The 13,506-nt window shown below is 44.7% G+C and overlaps 1 protein-coding gene across 5 annotated transcripts in view; it reads right to left on the bottom strand.

Moving 5' to 3' along the window:
- The window catches only part of NCOA1 (nuclear receptor coactivator 1), a 296,235-nt gene that overhangs the window by 138,394 nt on the left and 144,335 nt on the right, over positions 1 to 13,506 (bottom strand). Inside the window, exon 1 of one of the 5 annotated variants that reach the window (XM_083494094.1) lies at positions 262 to 381. The exons of the other annotated variants lie outside the window; for them this stretch is intronic. The gene's annotated coding sequence lies outside the window, so the exon portion shown is untranslated. Of the gene's footprint in view, positions 1 to 261; positions 382 to 13,506 lie in introns of those variants that run through there. 5 annotated transcript variants of the gene reach the window in all.

The raw sequence follows: 13,506 nt of genomic DNA on the forward strand, positions 1-13,506 counted from the left end.
TTGACATTTCAGGTGAAGCAAGTTGCTAAAGCACAAGCAAAATAGAAGTCCCACATGCACACTTGGGATTGTGACCTGTGTGTCTTACAGCAACAAGAGGAGTGGTTGCATAGACTGCCTCTCTAAAATGGCCCACCTGTCCTTAAAATGATGCTGTTGAGCCCCATCTGCGCTCTGCACTGGCTTTCCACAGACCTCTAGGCACAAGTTTAAGTTGGCGGTTTGGTTTCTTTCAGGCCTCAAATGCAGGTTTGCACATACCCGTGAGATTAGCACATCCTATGGTTCTCTCCCCCTGTCAGGATACGATGGTTTATTGACAATGGAGCCTTTCCACAGGAATCAAACAGAGTGAAGCCCTTTGCGGTGAGACACTGGAGGCTGCAAAGTAGAGGAGGAAGCAGGAAGTGTCGTAGCGCAGATCCACCCTTGTCCGCACCAGGTAGCCTTCTGGTTCCTGCTCACCTGGCCAGGCATAAATCCTCCCTGGGTCTTTTACCTGCCTGCCAACCTCTACTCTTACTCCTGGAACCTGTCTTTAATGGATTATCTAAACCTGGGAAACCTCTTTTTTAATACTTGGACTGAGGCTATGGTATTGAGAAGGGTGGGTCAACCTTTCCTCCCTGTGCTGTTTCTTCAATTTAAAGCTGTCTCCAACCTGTCATTAGTTGCAGACAGGAACGGCCCAACCAAGAGGCAAGGTGAGACAGCTGCCTCGGGCAGCAGACTCCACCAGGGGCAGCAGATCCCCATGTTGATCTTTCTTCCCCCACCGTGTTCCTGATATAGATCTTCCCTCACCCCTTCTTCCCTGACAGGGAGGGAAGCACCATTTTGGGGTGTGCCTCAGGTGCCAAAATGTCTTGGGCTGGCCCTGGTTGCAGAAAAGTGAAATGGCAAGTGGAAGATGCCACCAGCTTGGAAGGCTTTAAAAGATGATTGGATTGGACAAGTTCGTGGAGATGAAGGCCATCAATAGCTATTACAGTGGTACCTTGGTTCCCAAAGGCTTAGTTGTAGAACAAATCAGTGCCCGAACACCGCAAACCCAGAAGTGTTCCAGTTTGCAAACGTTTTTTGGAAGCCGAACATCCAACATGGCTTCCGCTTGAGTGCAGGAAGCTCCTGTAGCCAATCGGAAGTCACGCCTTGGTTTTTGAACGGTTTTGGGAGTTGAACCGACTCCTGGAACAGATTAAGTTCGAGAACCAAGGAACCACTATACAGTTGTACCTTGGAACCCGAACACCTTGGCTCCCGAACAAATTGGCTCCCGAATGATCAAAACCAAGAAGTGATGTTCTAGTTTTCAAACAATTTTCAGAGGCTGAACATCTGGCGTGACTTCTCACTGGCTGCAGGAGCTACATGCAGCCAATCAGAAGCCGCACTTTGGTTTCCAGACATTTTGGAAGTTGAACGAACTTCCGGAATGTATTCCGTTCGACTTCCAAGGTACGACTGTACTATATTTTGCTTCCATAGTCTGCTGCAGGAATGCTTCTGAATACCAGCTGCTTGGAGCCTGTTATGTACTGAGTGAATAGGATCCAATATGCAGCAGTCTGATTGGTCCTAGAACAATGCAGCAGTATGATTGGTCTGCAGGAGCCACCCAATCCGGCTCCAGATGGAAATGAATCCACAACCTGATTGGCCTATAGGAGAATTCCGGAATTGGCCAATCACATGCAGCCCATTGTGTAAATAATGTATATAAAGCAGATATTTTGAGGGGACTTTTCATGCCTCCTCACCACTATGAGCTGAATAAAGAGCATGAAATCACTTTGCGACTCTTGAGTATATTTCAGAGCCACAGGATGAGAAAGGGCTACTGTGTTTGGGTCCTGCCTGAGCGTTTCCTACAGGCCAGATGCTGGAATAGATGGACCACAGACCTGATCCTTCAGGCTCTTCTTCTGCTGGAGGTTGAACCCACAAACTTTTGCATGCAAAGCCACTGCTCTACCACTGAGCAATCCCCTCACCTAACTAAGCAAAATGAGCACATCTGTTTAAAGCACTTGTATTATTCGGCCAACTCAGAGGCTTGAGGAGTCTTACAACAATGACTGAAACCATGAAGGCACACCCATTCTGCTCCTTCCCCAAATCAAGACATTTTTCATTCCTCTCACCCCCTCCAGGCTCAACAGAAAGTTAAACATTGCAGGCTCTGCAGGCAAAAATAGCAAGGAAAAGGGAGAGAGGACAAATGAAAATGAAACGAAGTGCTCTTTAGGAATGCGGCAAGACTGCTCCAGACACCAAGATTGATTGCAAAAGGGGGAACATTTGCCCCAAGCAAAGGCCAGAGACACTGTTCCAAGTAAAGGAGGAGAGGCGTTTCTTGCTGGAGTTGGGCTTTCTGGAAAAAGCACAATTGGCAATTTGCTCATGCACACAACCAGAGGACAGGCTCTCGGGGTTGTCGTGCTGTGTTCTTCAAGAAGGAATCATAGGGACTTTGGGTGCCAAACTACATGTTCCTCAGACTTTTGTGTAACTTCCCATGTCTCCACCCTCCAAGAAGAACAAAAAGCTGCTGTGAGAGGATGCAACATTGAGCAAAAGGACTAGTGGGTGGAGGAGAGATGGGGCTTAGCCCCTTTCTCAATGCCGGTTTCTGCTGAACTCCCAGAAGCAGGCCCGTACAGAGCTTCTCAGTGGCCTGGGATGGGAATCTCGTTGGAATGAAGTTATAAACTCAAACAAAAAAGCAGCCGGTCTCTGTTGGGGTCCCCAGCCAGGAGAGCCCTCTGAGGCCCAGGGCAAGTGCACATGGCTCCCCACCCCCCCTCCATAGGCCTGTCCAGGAGAGGCTGATTCCCACCCATGGAGACAAGGGTGCCTTGTAGACTCCCTTGGGTGATTCTTAAGTCATTGTGTTTTTCTTTGGAGCTGGGAACTCCACCCACCAGAGACGACACTGTTGCTGTTTACATAACAAGATCCTGGGGTGAAAGAGAAGTCTGGAGGTAAGGACTCCTCAAGGACTCCTCAAGCTCCCTGGCCACATGCAAGTTGCAGGCAAGCATCCAGGCGTGCACCTAAGCTAGCCAGGTTCAGAAAGATGCTGTAATATTCAAAGTTGAGAGCCATGAGAGATAAAAGGTTGGCACTTGGATGCAGAAGATCTGGATTCAAATCTCTGCTCAGCCATGAAGCTCCTTGAGCCGCTCTCCTGCACCTATTTTCCTATACTTAGAGGAAGTGGGATACCAATGTGATGAATTCTAGTCACCCAGCGTGCCAATGTAAAATTATTATTATTATTATTATTATTATTATTATTATTATTATTATTATTATTTTATACCCCACCCGTCTGGGTGGGTTTCCCCAGCCACTCTGGGCAGCTTCCAGCAAAATATTAAAATACAATAATTCATCAAATATTAAAAGCTTCTCTAAACAGGTCATCTAACAGCCTAATTCTTTCCTACGCTTTACAATAATTCTGCAATTCACAGAAGGGAAAGGACCAATTATTATGTGTGAGGAGGCCCACTTCCTAAGACCGGCCAGCTAAGCCTTCCAATGTAGCAGGTAAAGCATAAAGCATAGTTCAACCCCAAGCTGAGACACAATATTTTCTGGGCACACGTCCTTTCAAACTTTAATTGGATCTGGTGATAGGGACAGATCTGGGGGTAGGACCCAACAGATACAGCTGTATGGAATGCCCCCAGATCCACTATTTCACCATACTTTGAACATGTGCGTGCACTGATGGCTCACTTTGAAAAGGAATCCTTTGGGCTCATGCTAGAATCAGCCCTTTCTTTTTTCTTTATCCATCTGGGGACATAAGTACCCAAAGAGTCACTCCAGGAAGAGGCAGGAAAGAGGAGTGCCAGGCTGAGATCCCAGAGGATCCCTCACCTTCAAACAAACAGATCAAGCTGTTTTATCACATTCTTGGGGCATCAGAAAGGTGGTTCCCAGGACCAATGAAGGCATGACCAGGGATCATTGTGCAAAACTCCATACAACTCTTTGTGTTCTCTCCACTATTGTATTAAGTCCCAAACCATCCAAGGGAGGCAAGCCAATCCCTGGGCACAGTTTAACAATCTAAGTGGAAGGTTCACCTTTTATCAAAGGATTTCTCCCAAAATTAAAGGAATCAGAAGGGCAGAAAGCTCATCTCATGATCACAGGGTGACTGCTTTCTACTCCTTTTCTTCTTCCCTTACACATTAAAGCTGTGTGCATCTGAGCTCCTCGCTTCAGCCCCAAACACACTGTTATTGAATCTTTGATGGACAAGAGATAAACAGATGCCAAAAGGATATTCACAGTCTCTTTAGCAGCAGAGCATTTCACAACAGCCTGGCTGGTCTTTAAGTGCTGAATTCCAACTGTGGAATGCAGCGAAATCTTGCTAATCCAGCTCTTTCTTTATTCCATGCATGGTTTATTCCCTTCCCCCTCAATATGCCAGTCTCAAAAATAAGAAGGGGGGGGGGGACACAGATTCCTGGGCAATGCCACTTAAATTCATGTCTTCCAGTCAATATATGCATCATCAGAATTCTCCCTGCACATTATAAAACAGTAAGATTTCAGCAGGAGAAAGGATTTTCCACACTTCATTTAACTTCTGATACCTATCAATCACGCCCACGTAACTATAACATTTAGTAGCTGTACTGTTCTCTTGAGCGTTCAAAGCATTTCACGCATGCGTGATCTAAGGAAGCCTTATGCCAGCTGCGTAAGAACAATATTATCCCTAGCTTGCAATATTTTTTGGGAGGGAGCAACTTGGGATTCTCAGTTCCCATCCTTCACCAAGGCCCTATAACAGCTCTGATCTTTCGCAATGGGTATAAATCAGGCACTCCCACTGCCACAGCCAATAAGCACCACAGGCTTATTCTCTATGCCTGCAAGAGAAGGGCTTCCCCCCCAAAATCTCAAAACCCGGACTGGTTCATAGGAGGGAATATGGTCTCTCAGATATCTTGGACCTAAGGCATGTAGGGCTTTGTAGGTCATAACCAACACTTCGAATTGTGCCCTGAAACAGACCTGTAGTCAGTAAAGCTGTCTCTATAATCAGCCCCAGTCAGTAATCTGGCTGCAGTTCTTTGAGCCAATTGAGGTTTCTGAGCACTTTGCAAAGGAAACCCCACAAAGAGCATAGTAATCCAAGTGGGATGTGTACCCTTTTAAATGTATTTGTGGGAGGGAGTGGGGTAGAGGGAGGGTTTATTGGTTTGGGGGGGTGTTCTTGTTTTTATTATGTACTTTGGGTTTTGTTTTTCGTATTTTAATGTTGTAGACTTCCCTGAGACCTACGAATGAAGGGCGGTATACAAATAAAATATGTAAGTAAGTAAATGCAACTTCAACGTGTGTCACTGTGGCCTTAGTGGTGCAAACGCTTCCACAAACATACATCAACTACACACAATTCTCCAATGTTTTACCTTAATACATCTGTGTTAGTTTGCAGAAGAAGTACCCACATTCCTGCAAAAAACACTTCTATTTTACCCAGGCTAAACCTGGTCCATTTTTTCAGCCTGCGCAGAGTTGGTACCCTGTTTTTTTTAAGGTGACTAGGCTATCTGTATATTTTATGTTGTGAGTTGTTGTGAATGTCTAGAAATACTTTAAAGCAATCAAATAAATAAATACTGTCCAGTATTGCTTTTTTTTTTAAAGGGAAATTAAAAAACCCAAGCTTTTATCAGAGAGCCAAGTGGAGGGGCAAGAGCTCTGGAGTGGGATAGAAAGGATGTACAGATACACTGAAATGCCATTTGCAGCTCAAATTTCACGCTCCCTCTTGTTCGGCTGGGCACCAAGATTAATTGCCCGTGCTGCAAAACCCGAGGAAACTGAAGGGACCAAGTTCTCCCCCTGTAGTCCCTTGTTCAAAAAGTGGCTTGCTGCTCATCAATCACCCGCCCAGCTGATAATGGTGAGCAGAGGAGGGGCAAGGAGGAGGGACTGCAGAAAGGGAAACTGCCAAGGATAAGTGCTTCTGAAATGAGCGCAGCACTGCCAAAATGGCTTATTGCCTGGATGTGCTGCCTTCAGGGCCGGATTGAGGTCTGATGAGGCCCTAAGCTACTGAAGGTAATGGGCCCCTTTATATGTCCAGCTGTCCTTTGACAACAACAAATTGTTGCTGTTTTTTGTGTTGAGTATATGCTACATGGACCTAATAGGTATCTAAAGCCATTTGCACATAACAAAATATGTATTTTTTTAAAACACTGTTGCTGTATGTACATTTTATTTTATTTGTTTTTTATCTTATATTTTGGAAATGTACATCCAGTTTTTTTCCCCTTTAATTTTTTTGGGGGGCCCTAAGCTATAGCTTGTTTAGCTTATACGTAAATCTGGCACTGGCTGCCTTGGAACACATAAAGTAAAGGGTGGCAAAACACACACACACACACACACACACACACACACCCCTCCTGATACTCTGCATTAGCTAGTCATGACAGTATCTCACTTTTCTCTTACTAAGCAAATGTCATCTCTGGCAATGACCAGCCTATACTTTCTGTTATCTCCTAACCTAAACCCAGATAATGGGTCTTAGAAGAACAAAGGAACCTAGGAGGAGCTTTCTGGGTCAGGTCAAAGGACCCAGCAAGCCCAGCCGTCTGTTCCCACAGTAGCTGGCCAGATAAAGATGGCAAACCCACAAGCAAGAACTGAGCACATCCTCACTCTCCCTACTTCAGCAACTGGTATTCTGAGGCTTTCTGCCTCTAACAGTACTATTTACATTTATTTTATTTTTTGCCTTGATGTGCATCACTTTCTGGCACTGAATTGCATTTGCTATTTTACTGCCCATTCACTCAGCTTGGAGAGACCTTTTCGAAGCTCTTCACAACTGCATTTTATTGTAGTATTATGTAGACTCCTTTGCGATTTTGATGCACATGTAGTTTCATTTACATACCAAATATAATATAGTATATGATGATGGTGGAATTCACTGCCAGGTATGGTGATGGCTATTAGCATAGAGGGAGAGACGGACTAAACCCGCAGTGGAGAACCTGTGACCTCCCAGATGTTACAGTATTGTGACTCCCATTGTGTTGACCATTGGCCATGCTTCCTGGGGCTGATGGGAACTGAAGTCATAGAATCATAGAACTGTAGAGTTGGAAGGGACCCTGAGGATCATCCAGTCTAACCCCCTTGCAATGCAGGAATAGGCAACTGTCTTGTATGGTGATTGAACCTGCAACCTTGGCAATATCAGCTCCACACTCTTTTTTTTTTTTAAAGATATTTATTAAAATTTTCAAAACATTACAAAATCAAAAAAGAAAAATACAAAATAAAAATCGTTAAAAACAATTCAGTCTTTCAATCACTTATCTTTCATTTGCTTATTTCCCGGACCTCCTCACGCCTCCCTTTTCTGTATTCCAATTCAGTTTGTTAGTTCAGCAAATCCCTCCCCTCTTTGTTTATCCTAGTCTTCAATCTTAAAGTATTGTAACATTATCTGCCAGTTCCATATAGTCCATCACCTTCATCTGCCATTCTTCCAAGGTGGGTAGATCTTGTGTCTTCCAATACTTTGCGATAAGTATTCTTGCTGCTGTTGTGATCAGCTCCACACTCTAAGGTCCCAATCACCCTCTTCCGCAGATTAGGATTCAACAAATTAATGGAAGTGGTCTATCAATGCTTAGTAGCCATGATAATGGTAAAGGTAAAGGTACCCCTGACCATTAGGTCCCGTCGCGGACGACTCTGGGGTTCCACGCTCATCTTGCTCTATAGGTCGAGGGAATGGGCGTTTGTCCACAGACAGCTTCTAGGTCATGTGGCCAGCATGACTAAGCCGCTTCTGGCGAACCAGAGAAGCGCACGGAAACGCCGTTGACCTTCCCGCCGGAGCGGTACCTATTTATCTACTTGCACTTGACGTGCTTTCAAACTGCTAGGTGGGCAGGAGCAGGGACAGAGCAACGGGAGCTCACCATGTCGCAGGGATTTGAACCACTGACCTTCTAATCGGCAAGCCCTAGGCTCTGTGGTTTAGACCACAGCACCACTCGCGTCCCTAGTAGCCATGATAGTGAAGTGGAAAAATCAGAGATAGCATGCTTCTGAATATTAGTTGCAGGGAAAAGCTAAAAACCCCATGTCCTGTTGGTGGGTTTCTCAAAACCAGCTGGGAAACAGGACATTGGACAAGAACCGGAAACTGCAATTAATCCAGAATGCAGCAGCTAGACTGGTGACTGGGAGTGGCCGCCGGGACCACATAACACCGGTCCTGAGAGATCTGCATTGGCTCCCAGTATGTTTCCGAGCACAATTCAAAGTGTTGGTGCTGACCTCTAAAGCCCTAAACGGCCTCGGCCCAGTAAACCTGAAGGAGCGTCTCCACCCCCACCATCCAGCCCGGACACTGAGGTCCAGCTCCGAGGGCCTTCTGGCGGTTCCCTCATTGCAAGAATGAAGTTACAAGGAACCAGACAGAGGGCCTTCTCGGTTGTGGCGCCCGCCCTGTGGAACGCCCTCCCACCAGATGTGAAGGAAATAAGCAGCTATCTTCTTTTTAAAAGACATCTGAAGGCAGCCCTGTTTAGGGAAGCTTTTAATATTTAATGCTGTATTGTTTTTAACACTTGATTGGAAGCCGCCCAGAGTGGCTGGGGAGACTCAGCCAGATGGGCGGGGTATAAATAATAAATTATTATTATTATTATTATGGTTCAATCCAACAAGGCTTCGCTTAATCTCAAAATACAGCACGGAGGGTTTAGGTATCAACATGCCTAGCGTAAACAACCCCCTTCTGGATCTCAATCGCACCAGGAATACACAAAAATCCACTGCCTAGAAAGGCATTTTTTGACACATGGCATGCCTTCAAGCTTCTCTCACACTATTTATGTGCACATGTCATATGGGATAGGAAGTGAAAAATATTTAAAAAAAAAAAAAAAAAACACATTCTTAGCATTGCACATATTACCTTGGAATTACAGAGAGAGAAAATGCAGGCGCCAATGTAGTAGATACAATAATACCCTGAGACAAAACAGTCTCTAAGTAAACAAGGGCTTCCCAGATGGAAAGGCAAGGCTGAGCTTTATTGCATCATCTGACTCCTTTACTCATAATAATTACCCTGCCTAATCAAGTCTTTGTAATCGGAAAGAAACGGTTCCCTTAGCCTACAGATTATTTAAAGGGCCTTAATGACGTGCTGAAAGATCTATTTCCTTTTGTGCCTTTAAAAAAACAAAAACAAAAACAAAAGCCTAGCTCACCTGCCCGATTTGAAGCAACACCTTGGAGATTCATACAGAAGGTGGAGATAAAAGAGAGCAAAAACATCAATGCCATTTCACAACTGAGACTGGTCAGCTCTAGGCTTACAAATCCCACCAATGGGGGGCGGGGCGGCGGGAAATATGTAATTTGATTGCTTGTATTGGAAACAACTTCCCACTCTCTTTTCCTTGGAATACCAAGCTTATCTGGAAGTCTACATTGGAAATAGAATATAAGACCTTCAATAACTGTTGTTTGTTATTTTCATTTTCATTTTATTAGCTTATGAATCAAGGACCACCTCTCCACATATGAGCTGATCTGGACCCTGCGATCATCTGAGGCCCTTCTTTGTGTGACCCAACCATGAGAGGTCTAGAGGGTGGCAGCAGAAGAACGGGCCTTTTCTACATTGGCTCCCCGTCTCCTCTCCCTAGGGAGGCCTGCCTGGTGCCTTCATTACATAGCTTTAGGTGCCAGGCAAAATAATCCTCCTCAACAAGGTCTTTGGCAGACTAAACAACCAACCGTCTTTTAAATGTGTTTGTGGGAGGGAGGGAGATTGGTTTGTGGCTCTTTGGGGTTTTTTTCGTTATGCATTTTGTGTTCTCATTTTGTATTTGAATGCTGTAAACCGCTCTGTGATCTGCAGGTGATTATAAATTTTAAAAGATAGTCTCCCCGTGAGTCACAAGGCCTAGTTACAGGTAGGTAGCCGTGTTGGTCTGCCATAGTCGAAACAAAATAAAAAAATCCTTCCAGTAGCACCTTAGAGACCAACTAGGTTTGTTATTGGTATGAGCTTTCGTGTGCATGCACACGTCTTCAGATACCTCTTCTGAAGAAGTGTGCATGCACACGAAAGCTCATATCAATAACAAACTTAGTTGGTCTCTAAGCTGCTACTAGTCACAAGGCCGTTTGCATGAAAACAACTAAAAATACAGCTAAAGAGAAGGAGTGGACATACAGTGGTGCCTCGCAAGACGAAAAGAATCCGTTCTGTGATTCTCTTCGTCTAGCGGTTTTTTCGTCTTGCGAAGCAAGCCCATTGACGGATTAGCGGATTAGCGCTATTAGCGGCTTTTAGCGGCTTATCTGCTGATTGGATCAGCTGATAAGCGGCTTAGCGGCTTAGAAAAAGGGGGGGAAGGGGGGAAAACCCGCAGGAACTCGCAAGGCATTGTCGTCTTGCGAAGCAAGCCCATAGGAAATTCGCTTTGCGAAGCACCTCCAAAATGGAAAACTCTTTCGTCTAGCGGGTTTTCCGTCTTGCGAGGCATTCGTCTTGCGGGGCACCACTGTATAACCATTCTTCTGCCACAGGTATTTATTTGTTTCATAAATAAATGATTTGATATACCACTTTTTGAAAAAAAACTCAAAGCGGTTTACAAAACAGATAGAATAAAAAAATCATCACTAAGAAACCCTACAACCATAATTTAAAACATACAGAAAGTTAACACCATAACAGAATAGAACTAAAACGTATTAAAACTCATACAAACTTTCTAAGCATCTGGGTGCTTATCTAAATATCTGGGGAGCATCCGCGTAGGCATATCTAAATAAGAATGTCTTCAGCAGGCACCCAAAAGAATTTCAATAGGCAGGGAATTCCAAAGTGCTGCCACACACAGTGTATTTTTTTCTATTGGGGATTGTTGAGATTATTATTATTTTCTATTATTTTTAAATTAGTTTTATGTATTATGTGGCACCTGTAAAAGTGCCAATTCCGTCAACTGAAGCAGTCAAGTGGGCAAATATGAGGTAAGGTGGTCTCATGAACTGGTCCCAAATGATTAAGACTTTTAGAAGACATCTGAAGGCAGCCCTGTTTAGGGAAGCTTTTCATGTTTGATGTATTACAGTATTTTAACATTTTTTTGGAAGCCGCCCAGAGTGGCTGGGGAAGCCCAGCCAGATGGGCGGGGTATAAATAATAAATTTATTATTATTATTATTATTGTTATTATTATTATTATTATTATTATCTTTTTATGTTGATGGTAACTCCTTGAACTCAGCCTGGTAGCACATGGGCAACCAGTGCAGGACTCTGAGCGCAGGTCTTATATGCTGAAGAGTCATCCTTCCTTTCTGTGGTCATCTTCACCACAAAGTGGCAGAGGCAACCAGAACCAGATGCTTTGCTATGTGGAAAGAGCCACATCTTACAAGCCAAATCCTGAAAAACCCTCGGTGTGGAGGCTAGGAACATAGGAAGCTGCCCTAAAGTCAGACCATTGATCCATCTAGTTTGGCATGGTCTTCAATGACCGGAAACAGCTCCCCAGCATTTCACATGGGAGTCCTTCCCAGCCATATTTGGAGATGGCAAGAACCGAACCTGGAACCTTCTGCATGCAGAGCAGGTGCTCTACCAGTGAGCTAGAGAACAGCTGCATAAATTCTTCTGGACAGCAAAGATCTCCTGCAAAAGGACGACTACAGCGCAAGAGGCAGCAGGAGCTCCAGTGCTAGCGCTGGCTGATCTCCCGGGTGGATGTCTTTCCACATATAGAAGGCAAAGTAGCACACAGTGACTCTGCTATGAGCTAAAGTCTACATTACACCTGGGCACTGCAACCCAAAATATTATGAGTGCCTTACATGCCAAGCACAGCAATGGCTTCTGGTATACTAGAGAGGGAGGCACGAATCTCCCTGCTGAGCTCTGCAAGTTGAGAAGACAGTAACTTGCCCAAGATCATCTAATAAAGTCCTGGACAGGCTTCTTAATTTAGCTGAATCTGTAACTAATCCTTTCCCAAGAGTTTGGGACTGATAAGTATTCCTGGAAACAGAATTGAAGGGTTGTATGAAAAAACTATTATTATTATTATTATTATTATTATTATTATTATTATTATTATTAAGCTTTAACATTAACATCTATCTATTTAAAGTTCCTTCATGCCTTCTTCCAAAGAAGGAAGTTCTATAGCTCTTCCAAAAAGCACACACGCTCATACTTTGACCTCTAGGTGAAGGGGCTTCCAGAAAGGAGGGATGGCAACGTAACAGGTGCCCTTTGTGTTAGAACCTGGGTGGTACAGTCACGCAAGCATTAGATCTTAAGTCTTCACCAATTCAAAGTTTTGGTGCTGACATTTAAAGCCCTAAACGGCTTCGGCCCTGTATACCTGAAGGAGCATCTCCACCTCCATCGTTCTGCCTGGACACTGAGATCCAGTGCCAAGGGCCTTCTGGCGGTAAGAAATGAGGTTACAGGGAACCAGACAGAGGGCCTTCTCGGTAGTGGCACCTGCCCTGTGGAACGCCCTCCCGCCACATGTCAAAGAGAAAAACAACTACCAGACTTTTAGAAGACATCTGAAGGCAGCCCTGTTTAGGGAAGCTTTTAATGTTTGATGCATTACTGTATTTTCATATTTTTTTGGAAGCCGCCCAGAGTGGCTGCGGAAGCCCAGCCAGATGGGCGGGGTATAAATAAATAAATAAATAAATAATGCAACACAAAAGTATATTGCATCTGCAATCCAAACTGCAGACGAGGCCCTCACGTCCTGCTTGCCCCCCAATGCCTAACCAGATGCTTCCCACATCTGGTTAGCCACTGGGGGAAAGAGGATCCTAGGCTAGGTCTGATCAAGCAATGTCTTCTTAACAATACCCCGTCCCCTGGTTGCCATTTGCGCACATACCAGGTTTTATCTATGTTGGCACAAAACTATGCCCTATTAGAAGCAAAGTACTTTAAAACAGACTCCTGCCAACCTAGCAGTTTGAAAGCACGTCAAAGTGCAAGTAGATAAATAGGAACCACTCCGGTGGGAAGGTAAACGGCGTTTCCGTGTGCTGCTCTGGTTCGCCAGAAGCGGCTTAGTCCTGCTGGCCACATGACCCGGAAGCTGTACGCCGGCTCCCTCGGCCAGTAAAGCGAGATGAGTGCCGCAACCCCAGAGTCGGTCACGACTGGACCTAATGGTCAGGGGTCCCTTTGCCTTTACTTCACCTTTATTTTAAAACAGAAGGAGATTCCCACCTATGTTATGCCCTTTTGTGATAGCCAAGACCAGCCAAATTTATTGTCTTAAGCGATCCTACCCACGTGCTACATTCAAACTGCAAGATCATGCCTGGGTCATACAGAGTAGCTATGGAACATGTCTCTGCGGAAAATTGCACAACCCTTAGCATAGTTCAGAAATATCATTCAACAGTTTCCATTTGGGCTGCCTGCGG

Source organism: Podarcis liolepis (assembly GCF_965112155.1).
Source record: "Podarcis liolepis genome assembly, chromosome: 3".
Taxonomy (NCBI): domain Eukaryota; kingdom Metazoa; phylum Chordata; class Lepidosauria; order Squamata; family Lacertidae; genus Podarcis; species Podarcis liolepis.